We start from the raw sequence: 17261 nt of genomic DNA, 5'->3' as shown, positions 1-17261 counted from the left end.
GGCTTGGGAAGTTGGGAGAATCAAAGGAAAAATGTTTCCCTTTTTTAACAATTGTTGGATTCTGCTGTGTGTTCGCATATGTCATATACTTTTCTCACTAGATTGCCACCCTCAAAGAGAACAGACACTACACCTATCTATTCATCATGACAGCTTAAGTGCCCAGCACAGTGCCTGGCACTTAGTAGATACTCAATAGTTGCTGAATGGATGTGTGATGAACTAACCCTTACATAACCCTTTAGGTTGGTTTTCTTATCCCTGTTTTACAGATGAGGAACCCTGGTGGCTTAGTGGTTAAGAGCTTGGATGCCAACCAAAAGGTCAGCAGTTCAGATCCACCAGCTGCTCTTTGGAAACCCTATGGGGCAATTTTACTCTGTGAGTAAATGCAGCACTAACTACCTTTTTGTTATGAGAGAACGGCCATCTCATAACAGCTGTGAAGTGGCAGAACTCAGATTCGAATACAGTACCTCCTCATTTCATACTGGGGTGCTAATTAGAGTCACTTACTATATCCTGAGCACTTCTAGAACCCAGAAAAAGCACTAGCCTGGGAGAGAATAGTTCTATACTTAACCTAACACCAACTCACTATTCAACCTTGGGCAAATCATGTTTCCTTTCTGGCCTCAGTTTTCCCCTATGTAAAATGAAGAAAGGGGGGTTGAATGGCTAAGAGCTCCCCTCCTCCCCAACCTAGCCCCTAAAGCTGGACCATGCTTCTGTTGCAGTTAGACTAGGGGACCAGCAGGGGCACAATCAAATGGATTTTAAAATCTTCCTCTTGCCTTTGTAGGGCATCAAATAAGAAGTATATTGATATCCCAACTGACATCAAGCTCCTTTTTCAGCTTCCTACTATAACCAGAACGTGTGCGTTAGCAGTGTAGGCTCTTTTTAGACTGCAACAAATGAACTTCAACCCCTCTCGAGAAGTGAGTAAAGAGGCAGCCCCAGGACACAGATACAGTGGAGTGAGGCTGCGGTGACTTATTGCCCAGGAACCCACTGGTTGAGTAACTTTGGACAAAGCCTTGAGCAAAGATAACAGTTTTAATGGCTGCGGAAACAGAAAAATCAGTTGGGCTGATTGATGTCCTGGGTTTCTCGTTAGTGGGTGGCTTCCAGCCATGGCTCTGCCTCAGCTCTCAGAATTACTCCAATAAGTGATTTGTTCATCCCTAACTCTTCCCGGGGGTGGGGTAGAGGGGTTGAATCAGCTTTCTTGCAAGCCTGATTGGGATTTAATGAGGAGCCAGTGGGTATTTGTGCACCAGGGGCAGTGTGGGGAGAGGGGAAGCAGATCCATCAGGCTTGGCAGAGTGGCTGGATCCTGCCTGTGGGTGTGGAGGGGAAAATAAAATCAGAAAAGAATCGATTGCAAAGTGGATGTCTTTCAATTATTTGAAAAGAATATGAGTCAAATGTTTCATAAAGGCTGTTTCTCTAACCAAATCCTTGTTATTAAAATCTAGATTGGCCAGGGAGAGTCCCTGGATTAAAGAAAGGCAGTGGGGCTGGGGAAATTTTCATCAAGGAGCCTAACTCGTAGGAGTCAACTAGTATAATTGGAAGAGTGCAAGCTCTACTATTAGTCAGACCTCGGTTCAGATCTTTGCCCTGCCAGCAGCTACCTGTGGGACCTGGATCAAGTTGCTTAACCTTCTGAAACTTAGTTTCCTCATCTGTAAAATGGGATGATAATAATACTTACTCTTCTACCCATTTATTCCTGCATAAGAAGCCACATTAACATTTGGTGGCATAACAAAACAGCCATTTGATTATGCTCACAATATTCAATAGGTCAAGAATCAGACAGGGAATAACAGGTATGGCTTGTCTCTGCTACATGATGTTTTCAGCCTCAGCTGGGAAAACTCAAATGGCTGAGGACTGGAACCACCTGGAGGCCTTTTCACTCATGTAGTCCCAGGCTAGAGTGATTCAAAGGCTGGATTCAGCTGGAACAATGACTGAAGTCCTTACTTCTGGCCTCTCTAGCATGGTAGCTTCAAGGTAGTTAGTCATAGTGACTCAAGAGCTAGAGTTCCAGTGAACAGGGCTGAAGTTGCATGGCCTTTTATGGGATAGCCTTGGGAATCACATAGTGTTGCTTCTCCTGTACTCAATTGGTCAAAGCCACCACAAGCCCACCCAGGTTAAGGGGAGGAGATAGAGACCCTACCTCTGAATGGGATCAGTGTCCATTTGAAAACAAGTTTTAAAACCACCACACTTATTATGCATAGATGTTATAATAATTAAATACATGCCAAATACTTGACATCAAATACTCCTGTTACCTCAGAGCATCAAATAGTTGTCTGTCACCAGAAGAACTAGATGGTGCCCAGCTACAACCGATGACTGCCCTGACAGGGAACACAACAGAGAACCCCCGAGGGAGCAGGAGAGCAGTGGGATGCAGACCCCAAATTCTCAAAAGACCAGACTTAATGGTCTGATTGAGACTAGAAGGACCCCAGTGGTCATGGGTCCCAGACCTTCTGTTGCCCCAGGACAGGAACCATTCCCGAAGCCAACTCTTCAGACATGGATTGGACTGGACAGTGGGTTGGAGAGGGATGCTGGTGAGGAGTGGGTTTCTTGGATCAGGTGGACACTTGAGACTATGTTGGCATCTTCTGCCTGGAGGGGACATGAGAGGGTGGAGGTGGTTAGAAGCTGGCGAAATGGACACAAAAAGAGAGAGTGGAAGGAGAGAGCGGGCTGTCTCATTAGGGGGAGAGTAATTGGGAGTATGTAGCAAGGTGTATATGGGTTTTTGTGTGAGAGACTGACTTGATTTGTAAACTTTCACTTAAAGCACAATAAAATTTATTTTAAAAAATAGTTGTCTGTGAGAGATTTTCATCATTCTTAGATAAAATCCAAAAATTCTTACCATGACCTGTAAGGACTTGCACAGTCTGAACCTGATATCTTTTTCAGCCTCATTCTGCCCATCTCTTCTCTCAAATCCTTCCATTTGCCTTCATTTAGCAACAAAATGCATTATGCACCTTCCCACCTGCCCAGTCTTTGGTCTGCTTCTTCCTCTGCTCAGAACACTCTTCACTGAGTTCACCGCCTCGCAGAAACCGTGTATGCCTAGGTCACCGCTTCAGGGAAATCTTCCCTGATTCTCAAGACCCACATCAATTCCTTCCTTTATATGCTGTTAGACAAAAACCCATTGTCATCAAGTCGATCCTGACTCATTGTGACCTTATAGGACAGAGCAGAATTGCCCCATAGGGTTTCCAAGGAGCAAATGGTGGATTCGAACTGCCGACCTTTCGGTTGGTAGCTGAGCTTTTAACCACTGGGCCACCAGGGCTCCATATGCTGTTAGAGCACCAAATAAACGAATAAGGAAGACTGAAGAAGAATTGATGTCTTTGAATTACGGTGTTGGCAAGGAATATTGCCTATACGGTGGACTGCTAGAAGAATAAACAAGTCTGTCTCAGAAGTACAGAAAGAATGTTCCTTAGAAGTAAGAATGAAGGGACTTTGTATCACATACTTTGGGCATGTTATCAGGAGGGACCAGTCCCTGGAAAAAACACCACGTTTGGTAAAGTAGAGTAGAGAGTAGTGAAAAAGAGGAAGATCCTCAGTGAAATGGATTGACACAATGGCTGCAACAGTGGGCTCAAACATAGCAACAGTCATGAGGATGGCACAGGATCCGGCAATGTTTCGTTCTGTTGTACATAGGGTCACTAGAAGTTGGACTTAACAACAACAGAGCAACCCATGATTTTCCTTCTCAGCACTAGTCACAATCATGTTTAATTCACCGTGTTATTATTTAGTTAACATCCACTCCATTCTCATCCTAACCACCACCATCTTAACTATGGACAGGGAACCTGTCTGTCTTGTGCCCCTGGCACTTATCACAGGGACTGGCACAGAGTAGTTGCTGAATAAATATTTGCTAAATAAATGAGTGAGTGGTAGGCCACCAAGGCTTTATGTTTGGGCTGGAATCACTTTTAACAGTGATTGTTGTTGCTAGCTGCCATCAAGTCAGTCCCCGATACACGGTGACCTCATGCACAATAGAAAAATGCTGCTGCGTTCTGTGCCATCTCCATGAGCTGTTGAGGATCAGGCTGTCGTCATCCACAGGGTTTCCATTGGCTTGTTTTTGGAAGTAGATCACCAGATCTTTCTTCCTAGTCCATCTTAGTCTGGAAGCTCTGTTGAAGCCTGTTCAGTATCATAGCAACGAGCAAGCCTCCATGGGCTCTGATGTCATCATGCGAATGACTGGTATTCAGGGGCCAAATTTCAAGCCCTTTGGTGTTGAGAATGAGACTTCCTGGAGATCTTTCTCCCCAAGAGTGGCTGGTGGGTGCGAACCACTGACCTTTTGGTTAGCGGCTGAGTGCTTTAACCACTGTGCCACCGGGGCTCCTTAAAGGACCCTTAGAGCCCTGATATTTTGTTTTTGTAGTCCTGTACCTACCACTACAAAAACTGAATATCTGATTGCCTCAATTTCCTCATCTGCAGAAGAAAGTGTACAGAAGTGATTTCAAAGGACCGTTCTGGCTTTTTAGCTACAACTTTTTTGTCAACAGCCTCCTTATTGATAAACCCAAGGGCTCTTCTCAGTCCTTATCTCTACTGATACCCCATAAGCATTTTACATGGATAGCTACTCTCTGTTTCTTGACTCATTCTTTTCCCAGGGCTTCCATGACAAAGAAACCTCCTTCTACTTCTCTGAGCACTCATCTTGTGCTCCTTTATGGGCTCCTCTCCCTCTTCTGAGCTCTTAAATGGAGATCCCTCTTTTCTTCTCCCTTGCTACACTTATTCCACAATTTACTTTACCACCATGGCTTTCATACCCACTGGATGCTTATGGGAGCCCTGGTAGTGCAATGGTTAAACACTCGGCTGCTAACTGAAAGGTTGGCCATTTTAACCCACCAGCAGCTCTGCGGGAAAAAGATGTGGCAGCCTGCTTCCACAAAGATTACAGCCTTGGAAACCGTATGGGGAGTTCTACTCTGCCACATGCAGTCACTATGAGTTGGATTCGACTTGACCACAACAGGTTTGTTTTTACTGTTTTTTGTTTTCTTTAAATGATTATCTAAACTCAGAACTCTTTCACTCAAAAATCACAGAAATCTAATCAAACCTAGTTTAGGAAATATGGGATGTATTGGTTCACATGATTGAAAAGTCCAGGGACTGAGCACAGATTGACCAGGCACTCAAACAACGTATTAGACCCACTTATTCTCAGCATCCCTCAGCTTTGCTTCTTTCCCTGCTGACTGTATTCTCAGACAGCTTCCTTCAGGGCAGCAAGATGGCAGCAGTATCTTCAGGGCTTACATCATATCAGATTAACTCCTATAGAAACAAAGTGTGTCTTCCCAAGACAATGGGACAGAAGGACTGGACATCATTCTTATTGGCCAAATTCAGTTACAAGCCTAACCCTGAGCCAAGCCCTGTGGCCAGGGGGAATGGTATATGATAATTGGTTTAGTCCACTCAAGGCTCATTTCTAGAATTGAGAGTAAATTGCTTTCTGGACATCTTACCGTAAATGTTCCTCAAGCATCTCAAACTCTCCAGACCAAACTCATCTCCCCTAGATATGTGCCTCCATCTATAATCTCTATGGTTGTGAATGATATCACATAATACCCAGTTACCTGATCCAGAAACTTCATTGTCATTCTTGACTCCCCCCTATTGTCAATCACCACGTCCTCTTAATTCTCTATCATCTGTATCTCTCTAAACCACCTACATTTTTCCATAAGCCTGCCGCCTTCCTGGCAGAGGCCACCATTATCTCTCACCCTGATTCCTGAAACAACCTATTAACCAGTCTCATTTCCTCCAGTCTGGCCACCACTAATCTATTAAAATATAGGTTTCAGTTCCACATAGGGTGGAGTAAGCACCCTATCTCTCCCACTGAATGCAACAAAATCTGGGCGTAAGGCATGGATCAGCTATCTTACGACTGGAAAATAAATGGTAGCAGGCTGATTGGGGAAGGAAATCAGAACTCTAAGTACAAATGACCTGGCAGATAATTTTCTGTTCCATTTTCCCTTCTGTATTATCTGGCTTGGACTCAAACACAGTCTGAATCCCAGAACTGTGCACCAGGAATGAACAAAAGAACTTAAAGAGAAGCATTCTTTTTCTGATCTAAACAGTGTAAACAAGGACCTATACAGGCAAGGAAAGTGGGTGAAGTTCTCTGGTGTTGTTTAATTGGTTTTTTGTTCGTTCTTTCTAACACCATTCACTCACTCATTTATTCAACTATTATTTTTAAAACCTGATACTCAACAGGAACAACGCTAGGCACACACGTGCATGAGACATAGCCCTGTACTCACAGTTCTCTGGTCCACTTGCAAATACAGGTAACTTATAATTACAACACAATGCATAGTACGAGATGCAGTGGTTCTTACAGGGAGGAGGACTTAAGTCTACTGAGTCATCAGGGAAGGCTTCTCAAAGGAGGTGAGATTTGAGCTGAGACTAAAGATGAATAGGCATTTCTCAGGTGAAGAAGTGGCTTTTAGTTAGGTTATTTTTTTTCAAATGATAGAAATCTCAAACAAAGAATCTTAAACAAAAAGGGAATTTATCAGCTCACACAAAACTTCAAAGTCCAGGAATCTGACCAACTTCAATGTGGTTTGATTCAGAGGTTGACAATATCACCAGCCCTCCAGCTCTGCTTCCCTCGGCCTTTCTTGGGCTTTGCTCTCCTGTGCTTTTGGCTTTCCCTAACTGGAATAATTGAAGGCTGTAGAGATACCATACATCTCTACACTTCAGATCTTGATAATTCCCAAGGAAGCATGAGAAAGCATTTTTCCCAGAATCTCTAGCAAACGTCTCCACACTCGTATTAGGTTCCGTGCCCATCCCTGCACCAATAATCACTGTGGCTGACAGGATGGAAGATGATGGGAGTAAGTCCTGGAGTTTAGGGTAGTAGAATCAATCCCATCCAAATTCCAGGGCTGAGAATGGAACAGGGATACTTTCTTAAATGAAAATCAAGGTGGTCTTGGCAGGAGAAGAATGCTGGGGAAGGAGTCAACGTCTATCTATTGTAAGGGAAAGGGCAGTTCAAGCATATGTGAAGATTGAGAGGGTGAAATACAAAGTGTGTTATGAAAAATACAAATGGCTCAATACAGATGAAAAATAATTGTGGTAGGAATGTGGGTGCCAGAGAATAACACCATGTCCAGGGACTATTGTAGATGAAGAGAAATCTTTGAAAACTTTTCATGACAGGAGTGATCATATTCATATTTCTCAAAAGCTATGTGTGACTGCAGAGGGCCAAGCCTTGAAGGCTGTTGTAAATACAGTCAGACCAGTTGGAAATCCGTTCTGCTCTAAGTAATAAAAATCCACATGGTGGCTTACACAAAATGGGTATTTACAATGGGCCAGGCATAGTACCAGATGTTTTATATGCATTATTTCACTTAATCCTTATAACTACCCAGTGAGTTTAGTCTGTTTTGATCATTAGAATATCCAGTGTCAAGAACAGTACCTGACACATAGTAGGTGTTCTATAAATATTAAATGAAGGAAGACTTTACTTTACAGGTGTAAAAGCTGAGGTTCAGAGAAGGTAAATGGCTTGCCTAAGGTTATGCATCTGTAGAACGGTGGAGCCCAGAGTTCAGCTTAGCCCTGTGATTTTCCACCATGATTTTGCCATCTTTCTGTTAAACAAAGAAAATGCAACCACAGGGAAGTTGGAACCTTTCCAGACACCAGATTCTTTTATAGCCTCCAAAACCCTGGGTGATCTGGCTTCCAGCTGCCTGCCCAACCCAATCTTCTGTCCCTCTCTCTGCCTTACTGTACTCAAGCAACGTTGGCTCCTAACTCATGCAAAAGTCTTCCAAACCTCAGAGTCATCCCGGCTCCTCTATCTACCCTGAAAACCACCCAGATCCCAGATGGATGGATAGCTCCTTTTCATCCATCAATTCTCAGAACTCCTCCCTGACACAGGACTAAGCCAGGTTCTCCAGGTACAGGATCACTTAACACCACCTAACTCTTTTCTATAGCACTTCTTGGAGCCTGTGACTAAAAAGTTAGTGGCTTCATTATCTGTTTGTTGCCTGAACGCATGCTTAAATGTCAGCTCCACGAAGGCAAGAGCCATGGCTGACTTCATATCCCCGTATGGTGCCGCACAATCCCCTGTGTGCAGCCCAATTCCTGGCATATAGAACTCAGTACATATTTTATGCAAGCCTGCATTGGTGGAAGAATGAATGTAATGGATGGATGGATATAATTCATAGAGGGATGGATGAAAGAATGGATGGATGGATGGATGCGTGAATGAACAGATAGATGGGTGGATGCAATGGATGACTAGATGAATACCATGATTGGATTGAAGGGTGAATGAATGGATGGATCTTCTCTAGACTGTCTGTTCTAGGGAATTCTCCATCTCAGTTTCCTAGTTTTCAGGGTAGAATGCCTCCTGCTGCAGCTTTTGATTACTCCTCTTTCTTTGCTGACAAGACAGCCTGGTTGGATCCTACCTGGGCCCACACTGCTGGGAAAGTAGCCAAGTGACTCTAGATCAGCTTGAATGTGCAGCAGCAGGAGCTTGTGGGCTGATGTGGAAATATCCTCTCCTCAGGGAGAAGGTGGGCTCATGGCAATTATGCAGCAGAAAGGGCTGTTCAAGTAAATCTGTCTTGCACAAACAGGTTAAAGTTAAATTTGACCTGAGCCATGAATCACACTGTCAGTCTCCCATTCAACCACATCACTGAGCCAGCAACCTTTGTGAGTGCTACTATTTATATAGATACAAATATCTATATATTTATACAGACAGGGGAATGTGCACAACTGAAGCACTCTGATTAATTGTATCCTTGGGGAGAAAGACTTTTTTCATCAGTCCTCCTTTTGTGTTCAGTAAAAGCTGGTTCAAGGATGACAAGACGGGGGTCCTTGAAGGACCAGGAGTGCCAGCTGTGGGAGGAAAGATCAACGATTCATTCAGCAGACGTTTCCTGATGCCTACTCTGGGATGAGCACTGGGGAGTGGGAGTGGTTGGTGGAGGGTACAAGAATTAATACGACATGCTTTCCACCCCCATGTTATTCAACGTCTGGTGGGGCTGCTGACTGACAGGAGCAAGGATAGTGGGTGGTTAAGAATTTAGACTCTAAAAATCAAATAGATGGAGATTCAAAGCCCAGCTTCACCATACACTTGCTGTGTGATTTTGGCAAGTTATTTAAAGTCTCTGAGCTCAAGTTCTCATCATTATGGGCAAAAAAAAAAATTAAGTGTCTACCTTCTAGCGTTTTTGTGAGTTTCAAATAAGATAGTAAATTTTAGTAAAGCCTGGCACAGACTAAACACTCAAGGGTCACCATCAATATCATCATCATTGTCATTATAACTAACATCTTTCTAGTATTCGGTATGTGCCAGGTACAAAAAGCACTTTAAAAGTATTAATTCTTTTAATCTTCACAGCAACCCTAAGAGAGACATACTACTTTCCATTTTACAGATGAAAACAGTACAACCGAAAGAGGTTAGGTGTCTTGCCCAAGGTCACACGGTTACTACTTAATGGAGCTAGGCTTGGAGCCCAGAATAAAAACCCAGATCCAGAGAGCCACAAATCCATCCCAGGCTTTCTCTAGCACCCTTTTGGATTCTTAACTGTGTTGATCCCCCCTGGCACAGCCTTGAGGACAGTGGGAAAACTGCTTCTTTGATCCTTAATGAAAGGCTTGGTCAGTGCCTTCTCTAGTACTGTCATTCATCACTCCTCCCTCACACCGCCTGAGCCAAAGTGAATAACAGGCAGTTCCTATAGGTACCGGACCCTCTCTTTTCCAACTAAACCATGTATTGCCGTGACAGCCTCAAAGAGCCTGGAATCTCCCACTCTACAGGCTGTCAGACCTCACCTCCTGCCTCCATAAGTTCCTGTAGCTTTGAGTGGTTCCTTCTGCCAGCTGTATCTGGTGGTGCTGTCCCTGATATCCTCCACATACTCCAAGACCCCACATTTAGGCCCCTTGGCAGGCTCCACAGAAAGTCCACTCAAAAAAAGCTTTCAACAAGATCCAGTGGTGAGTTCATGGGGAGGGGTCCTTAAGGGTTGGGATGGTGGGTGGTGGGATGGGAGAGGGGGGACCAGTGTAGCCCCAACACTTGGAACAGTCTGACCAGGGTAGGCACTCCACAAATTAGTCAAACGAATTTGTGAATGCATGAACAGGCACACAAATAAGAGAAATGAAGGGAAGAAGGAAGGAGGGAAGGAAGGAAGGAAATGAAGCAGGGAAGGAAGGAAAGGGAGAAGGAAGGAAAAAATGTGTTGCCAGCACCCCACCCCGTGACCATTCCTAACTCATTTCAGAGCCAGGATATCTTCCTCTCCTTGTCTCTGTTTCTACATAACAGCAATCAACTCCTGACGCTTACAAAATGGCCTTGATCTTCAAAAACTAAAAACAGAACTACTATTTCTTGACTGCTGCCTCCATGGGCATTGCTTATGGATCCAAGTAAAATGAAATCCTTGACAGCTTCAATATTTTCTCCATTTATCATGCTGCTGCTTTTTTTTTATATTATTATTACTATTTTTTATTGTACTTTAGATGAAGGTTTACAGAACTAGTTTCTCATTAAACAGTTAGTACGCATATTGTTTTATGGCATTGGTAAACAACTTGTCAACACTCTCCCCTTCTTGACCTTGGGCTCCCCATTATCAGCTTTCCCGTCCCCTCCTGCCTTCTAGTCCTTGCCCCTGGGCTAGTGTGCCCCTTTAGTCTCATTTTGTTTTATGGGCCTGTCTAATCTTTGGCTGAAGGGTGAGCCTTGGAAGTGACTTCATTACTGAGCTAAAAGGGTGTCCGAGGGCCATACTCTCAGGGCTTCTCCAGTCTCTGTCAGGCCAGTAAGTTAGAATTTTGCTCTACATTTTTCTCCAGCTCTGTTTGGGATCCTCTATTGTGATCCCTGTCAGAGCAGTCAGTGGAGGTAGCTGGGCATCACCTAGTTGTACTGGACTCAGTCTTGTGGAGGTAGTGGTAGTTGTGGTCCATTAGTCCTTTGGACTAATTTTTCCTTGTATATTTGGTTTTCTTCATTCTCCCTTGCTCCCAAAGGGTTGAGACCAGTGGAGTATCTTAGATGGCTGCTCACAGGCTTTTAAGACCCCAGATGCTGCTCACCAAAGTGGAATGTAGAACATTTCCATTATAAACTATGTTAGGCCAATTGAACTAGATGTTCCCTGAGACCATGTTCCCCAAAGCCCTCAGCCCAGCAATTCAGTCCCTTGGGGAGTTTGGATGTGTCTATGGAGCTTTCATGACCTTGCCTTGTATAAACTGTGCTGGCTTCCCCAGTATTGTGTACTGTCCCACCCTTCATCAAAGTTACAGCTTATCTGTTGTCTTTTAGTGGTTTTTTTTTTGCATCTCCACCCCTCCCCTCCCTCGTAACCATAAAAAATTGTTTCTTTTTTTGTGTAAACCTTTTCGTGAGTTTTTACAGTAGTGATCTCATACAATATTTCAGCTTTTGTGATTGACTTATTTCACTCAACATAATGCCCTCCAGATTCGTCCACATTATGAGATGGCTTCATAGATTCATCATTGTTCTTTATCATTGCGTAATACTCCATTGCGTGTATGTACCATAGTTTGTTCATCAGTTCATCTGTTGATGGGCATTTAAGTTATTTCCAACTTTTTGCTATTGTGAACAATGCTGCAATGAACATGGGTGTGCATATGTCTATTCATATAACAACTCTTATTTCTCTAGGATGTATTCCTAGGAATGAGATTGCTGGATCACATGGTATTTCTATTTCTAGCTTTCTAAGGAAGTGCCATATTGGTTTTCAAAGTGGTTCTATCATTTTGCATTTCCTCCAGCAGTACATAAGAGTTCTGATTTCCCTGCAGCCTCTCCAACTTTTGTTATTTCCTGCTTTTTTGATTCGGGCCAGTACTGCCAGATAGAGATGGAATCTCATTGTGGTTTTGATTTGCATTTCTGTAATGGCTTTTTTTTTTTTTTTTAATGGCTAGTGATCCACAGCACTTCCTTATGTGTCTGTTGGTCACTTTAATGTCTTCTTTGGTGAAGTCTGTTCATTCCCTTTGCCAATTTTTTAATTGAATTATTTGTTTTTTTGTTGTAGAGGTGTTGGATTTTCCTGTAGATTTTAAAGATTAGACCGTTGTCTGATTTGTAATAGCCAAAAATCTTTTCCCTGTCTGTAGGTTCTCTTTTTACTCTTTTGGTGAAGTCTTTTGATGAGCGTGTTTAATTTTTAGAAGATTCCGGTTATCTAGCTTATCTTCTGGAGTTCGTGTGTTGTTGGTTATAGTTTGTATCCTGTTATTGCTATGTAGTAGGGCCTCTAGTGTTGATCCTATTTTTTTCTTCTATGAACTTTATACTTCTTTGCTTTATATGTAGCTCTTTGACCCATTTTAAATTAGTTTTTGTGTATGGTGTGAGGTATGGGTCCTGTTTCATTTTTTTGCAGATGGACATCCAGTTTTGCCAGCATCGTTTGTTAGAAAGACTGTCTTTTCTGCATTTGATGGACTTTGGGCCCTTGTCAAAGACCAGGTGACTATAGGTGAATGGATTTATATATGGGTTCTCAATTCTGTTCCATTGGTCGATGTATCTTCTATTGTACCAGTACCAGGCCGTTTTGACTACCATAGCTGTATAGTAGGTTCTGAGGTCAGGTAGTGTGAGTCCTCCTTTATTCTTCTTCAATAGTCATGATGCCACTTATTGTTCCAGTTTTGAGAATTTTTATTTTCTTTATGTTGAGGTGTAATCCATAATGAAAGTATATTGCTTTGGGCAAATCTGCTGCAAAAGACGTCTTTGAAGTGTTAAAAAACAAAGTTGTCACTTGGAGGACTAAGGTGTGCCTGACCCAAGCCATGGTATTTTCAATCGCCTCACATGCATGTGAAAGCTGGACAATGAATAAGGAAGACCAAAGGATAGTTGATGCCTTTGAATTATGGTGTTGGCAAAGAATATTGACTATGCCACAGACTGCCAGAAGAACAAACAAAGCTGTTTTAGAAGAAGTACAGCCAGAGTTCTTCTTGGAAGCAAAGATGGTGAGACTTAGTCTCAAGTACTTTGGACATGTTATCAGGAGAGACCAGTCCCTGGAGAAGGATGTCATGCTTGGTAAGGTAGAAGGTCAGCAAAAAAAGAAAGACTCTCAATGAGATGAATTGACACAATGGCTGCAACAATGGGCTCAAACACAGCAACGATTGTGAGAATAACGCAGGATGGAGCGGTGTTTCGTTCTGTTGTACCTAGGGTTACTATGAATCAGAACTCACTTGACAGCACCTAACAGCAACAATAACAAGAACTACCATTAAAAAAAAACCCAAACCACCGCCGTTGAGTCGATTCCAACTCATAGCCACCCTGTAGGACAGAGTAGAACTGCCCTGTAGAGTTTCCAAGGAGCACCTGGCGGATTCGAACTGCCAACCTTTTGTTAAGCAGGTGTAGTGCTTAACCACTATGCCACAAGGGTTTCCACATGCCCCAGCAATTCCACTCCTAGATGTATACCCAAAAGGCTTATATACCAATGTTCATTGCAGTGCTATTCACAATAGCCAAAAGGTAGAAACAACTTAAATGCCCAACAACAGATAAATAGGTAAACAAAATGTGGTACATACATACAATAGAATACTCCTCAGTCAGTAGAAGAAATGAAGTTCTGATACCTGCTACAATATGGATGGCGCTTGAGGACATTATGCTGAATGAAATAAATCAACCACAAAAGGACAAATACTGTACGACCTCACTTATATAAAAAGACAAGAAAAGGCAAATGTATAGAGACCAAAGTTTATTAGTGGTTATCAGGGATGGGAGGTACGGTGTAAAAATTGGCATGCAGGCAGTGTCTGACCTCCTCCAACCCCACAAGGGGGAAGGAGAACCAGGATCAACTGCCCAAGGCTGATTCCTAGGAGGCGAAGGTCAGACATGCTTCCTTTCTCCACCATTTTTACCAGCTCTGACACCAGCTGTTTCTCCCACAGCACTCTCTACAGGGTTTGATAATTCACTGCAACGGCCACACAGAAATCATAGACCGTACTGTCAATTATGAGATTTATTAGGGAAGTAACTGTTATAATTCAGGGTCAAAAATACTCAGATACAATTCTTCCACCGAGCTAGTCTCTTTCCAGCTGTGCTCGGACGCACACCTCTCCCTGGCCCTCAGTATCTGTCCAAAGGCATTCAGTTTTCTCTCTCCATGGGCGGGGAAGGCCACTGCACTGTCTCCTGCTGCCAGGTCTCTCCTGCTGGCTTCCTCCTTCCTTGGTGGTGGTGAGCTCCTTCTCTCTGCCCTGGACTTGGCTCTCTTTGCTTTAAGGCAAAACTGACTAATCCCCTTGGTAGGACATAATTACCCTATCACATAATCACCTGGGTGGGACTTACAAGATCATGGCTAGAAAGGACACACACAAAGGTAACTGCACCGCAGAGGGAGAAAGGGGAGGTTAACGGTAATGGAAAAAGCACAGTAAATAAGGGTAGGGTTGCACAGCTGATTATTGCAATTGCTGTCAATAAGTTATACACCTGTTAAATGTTGAATTGGCAAAAGTATAACAGATGTAATTACAACAATGACAAAAAAGAGTAGCTGCTGAGGCCGCTTATGTACACCCAAACATGGGATTTGATTCTTTGGTTTGGAGGTTTAGGGTCAAGGTTTCATGGGACATGCCAGTTAATCGGCCTAATGTGTTTAGTGATTCTGTTCTGCCTCCTAGATTGTTGTGTAGTGCCTGGGGTCTTAAAAGCTGCAAGCGGCCATCCAAGGCACAACAGTTGGTCTCTATTTGCCTGAAGCAACAGAGGAAGAAGCAGAGTCAAAAATAGGAGGAGGATATGGAATATATGGCTAATTTTCTCCATAAACAACTGCCCCCTTTGCTGTGAGAATAGAACTGAATGGTGCCAGCTACCATTACTGAACATTTTGATCAAAGATTCTATAGGTGTATCCTAATCAAAACTGAGGAAATGCAGAACAGAATTTCAAGTTCTCATGGACTCCAGACTTTCTGGAGCCATGGAGACTAGAAAAACCCCTGAAACCACTGCCCGGAGATAATCTTTAAACCTTAAACCAAATATATCCCCCGAACTCTTCTTAAAACTAAACAGTAGTTTAGCTTAACTAGCAAAAAATGTCTGCCTTGAGCATTATGCTCTTTGAAGAACTATCTATATGGGATCAAATGGACAATAGCAACTGGAAAAATTAGTTAGGAACCTTAGGGGCAGTGAGTTTATGTTAACAGGGGAGGAACAATTCAGAAAAGGAGGGTGAGAAAGGTTACACAACAGAAGAACACCATCAATGTCACAGAATTGTACATGTAGAAACTGTTGAATTGGCGTATGTTTTGCTGTGTATATTCTCAACAACAACGAAAGACATGGCTTTTGGAGTCTCACCCTCCATTCACCCCAATGCGTGTATCGACCTATTTCAAACAATGACAGGGCCCTCCTTAAGACAAACCATGCCCAGGTCTCACCCCAGTCCAACAGAAAAAAAAAAAAAAAATCTGTGGAGGTGGAACCCAGGCATTGTTATTTTTTTATGCCTCCTCCCCCCACCACACTCCATAACCACTGCCACTCCGCTCTCGTGGTTAATGCTCCCTAACCTCTTCCATCTCACCTTCCTCCAGGAAGCCTTCCCTGCCTTTGTTCCCCAACCCGAGTTGGGCGCTCCTCCTCTGAGCTCACGCAGCACACTGTACATCTACTCTGTCAACACTTATTTCCTGCGTGAAATTCGCTTACTCTCTCTCCCCCTCTGAACCTTGACTTTGTTAATCAGGCTGTGTCTTATTACCTGCGGGCATCCCCAGAGCCTAGAATGATACCACATTGTAAAAGAGAGTAATAACTGTGGAATATATGAATGAATTGAACATTGAGGACGCTTCCAGTTTTTTATTCTTATAAATAACATTGAACATCTCATTAATATGCCTTTTCCTGTGTTTTAGAATATATCCCCCAGAAATAGGCCTACTGGGACAAGGACATAAACATTTGTGTATTTCTTGCCATAGGCCTATAAGTGTGTCACTCTGCACTTTTCCCTTACTCCTTCCTAGTAAGACTCTGAATGTCTCACCCACAGAGTTTGGACAAGATTGACTCTCAATCCTTTGAGTATGTCCCCGCCTTAGTCCAATTAGGATATCGCTCACTCTGTCTACACGCCTACACACATGCGCACGTGCATGCGCATACACACAGTGATTGGGTCAGGGATAATCACGTGATCAAAGCCCAGCCAATCAGGGCCAAACAGGCTCAGCTTTTTTTTTTTTTTTCCCCACGCTCACAAAAATGCTGTAAGTCTGCATCCACTCTATGGCAATGGGTTTGATTTCGGTTTTGGTTATCGGGAAAATGTATCCTTATGACTAGAGTCTGAAAACCTACAGCCCTGGTGCTAATGGGAGCCATTTTGTGGCCATGAGAGGAGAGCTTGCCCCTTGCTGAGGATCAGGGCAGTCTTCACCCTGCAGAGAAGAAAAATACAGAAAGAAAAACTGATCGTGGTCACATTGCTGCTGGATTAAGCCCTACATGAAGCTGGACCTACCTTTCAGCTTTTCAGTTATGTAAGGAAGCTTTTCAGTTACGTTAGTAAATTTTCTTTCTTGTTTAAGCCACTTTAAGTTGCATTTTTGTTTTTACTTTCAAACACAAGCATCCTAATTCGTGTATTAACCTCTTGCCGTCGAGTTGATGCCAACTCATAGTGACCCTGTAGGACGGAGTAGAACTGCCCCATAGGGTTTCCAAGGAGGGGCTGGTAGATTTGAACTGCCGACCTTCTGGTTCACAGCCGTAGCTCTTAACCACTGAGCCACCAGGGTACTCCATGCTGTCAAATTGCTTTTCAAAAGAATTAACATTTTTAACTAGGTTGAAACCTCCTCCCTGCAGTGGCTGTGGTCTTTCAAAAATAAATCACGAGGACTTTATTCTGAGACACCTCTGAGTGAGTTCCAACCATCAACCTTTTGTTTAGTAGTGAAGCGCGTCATCATTTACACCACCCGAGGACTCCTAG

The sequence above is a fragment of the Loxodonta africana genome, chromosome 24 (genome assembly GCF_030014295.1).
Source record: "Loxodonta africana isolate mLoxAfr1 chromosome 24, mLoxAfr1.hap2, whole genome shotgun sequence".
Taxonomy (NCBI): Eukaryota; Metazoa; Chordata; class Mammalia; order Proboscidea; family Elephantidae; genus Loxodonta; species Loxodonta africana.
Note: the sequence above shows the minus strand (reverse complement) of the source record.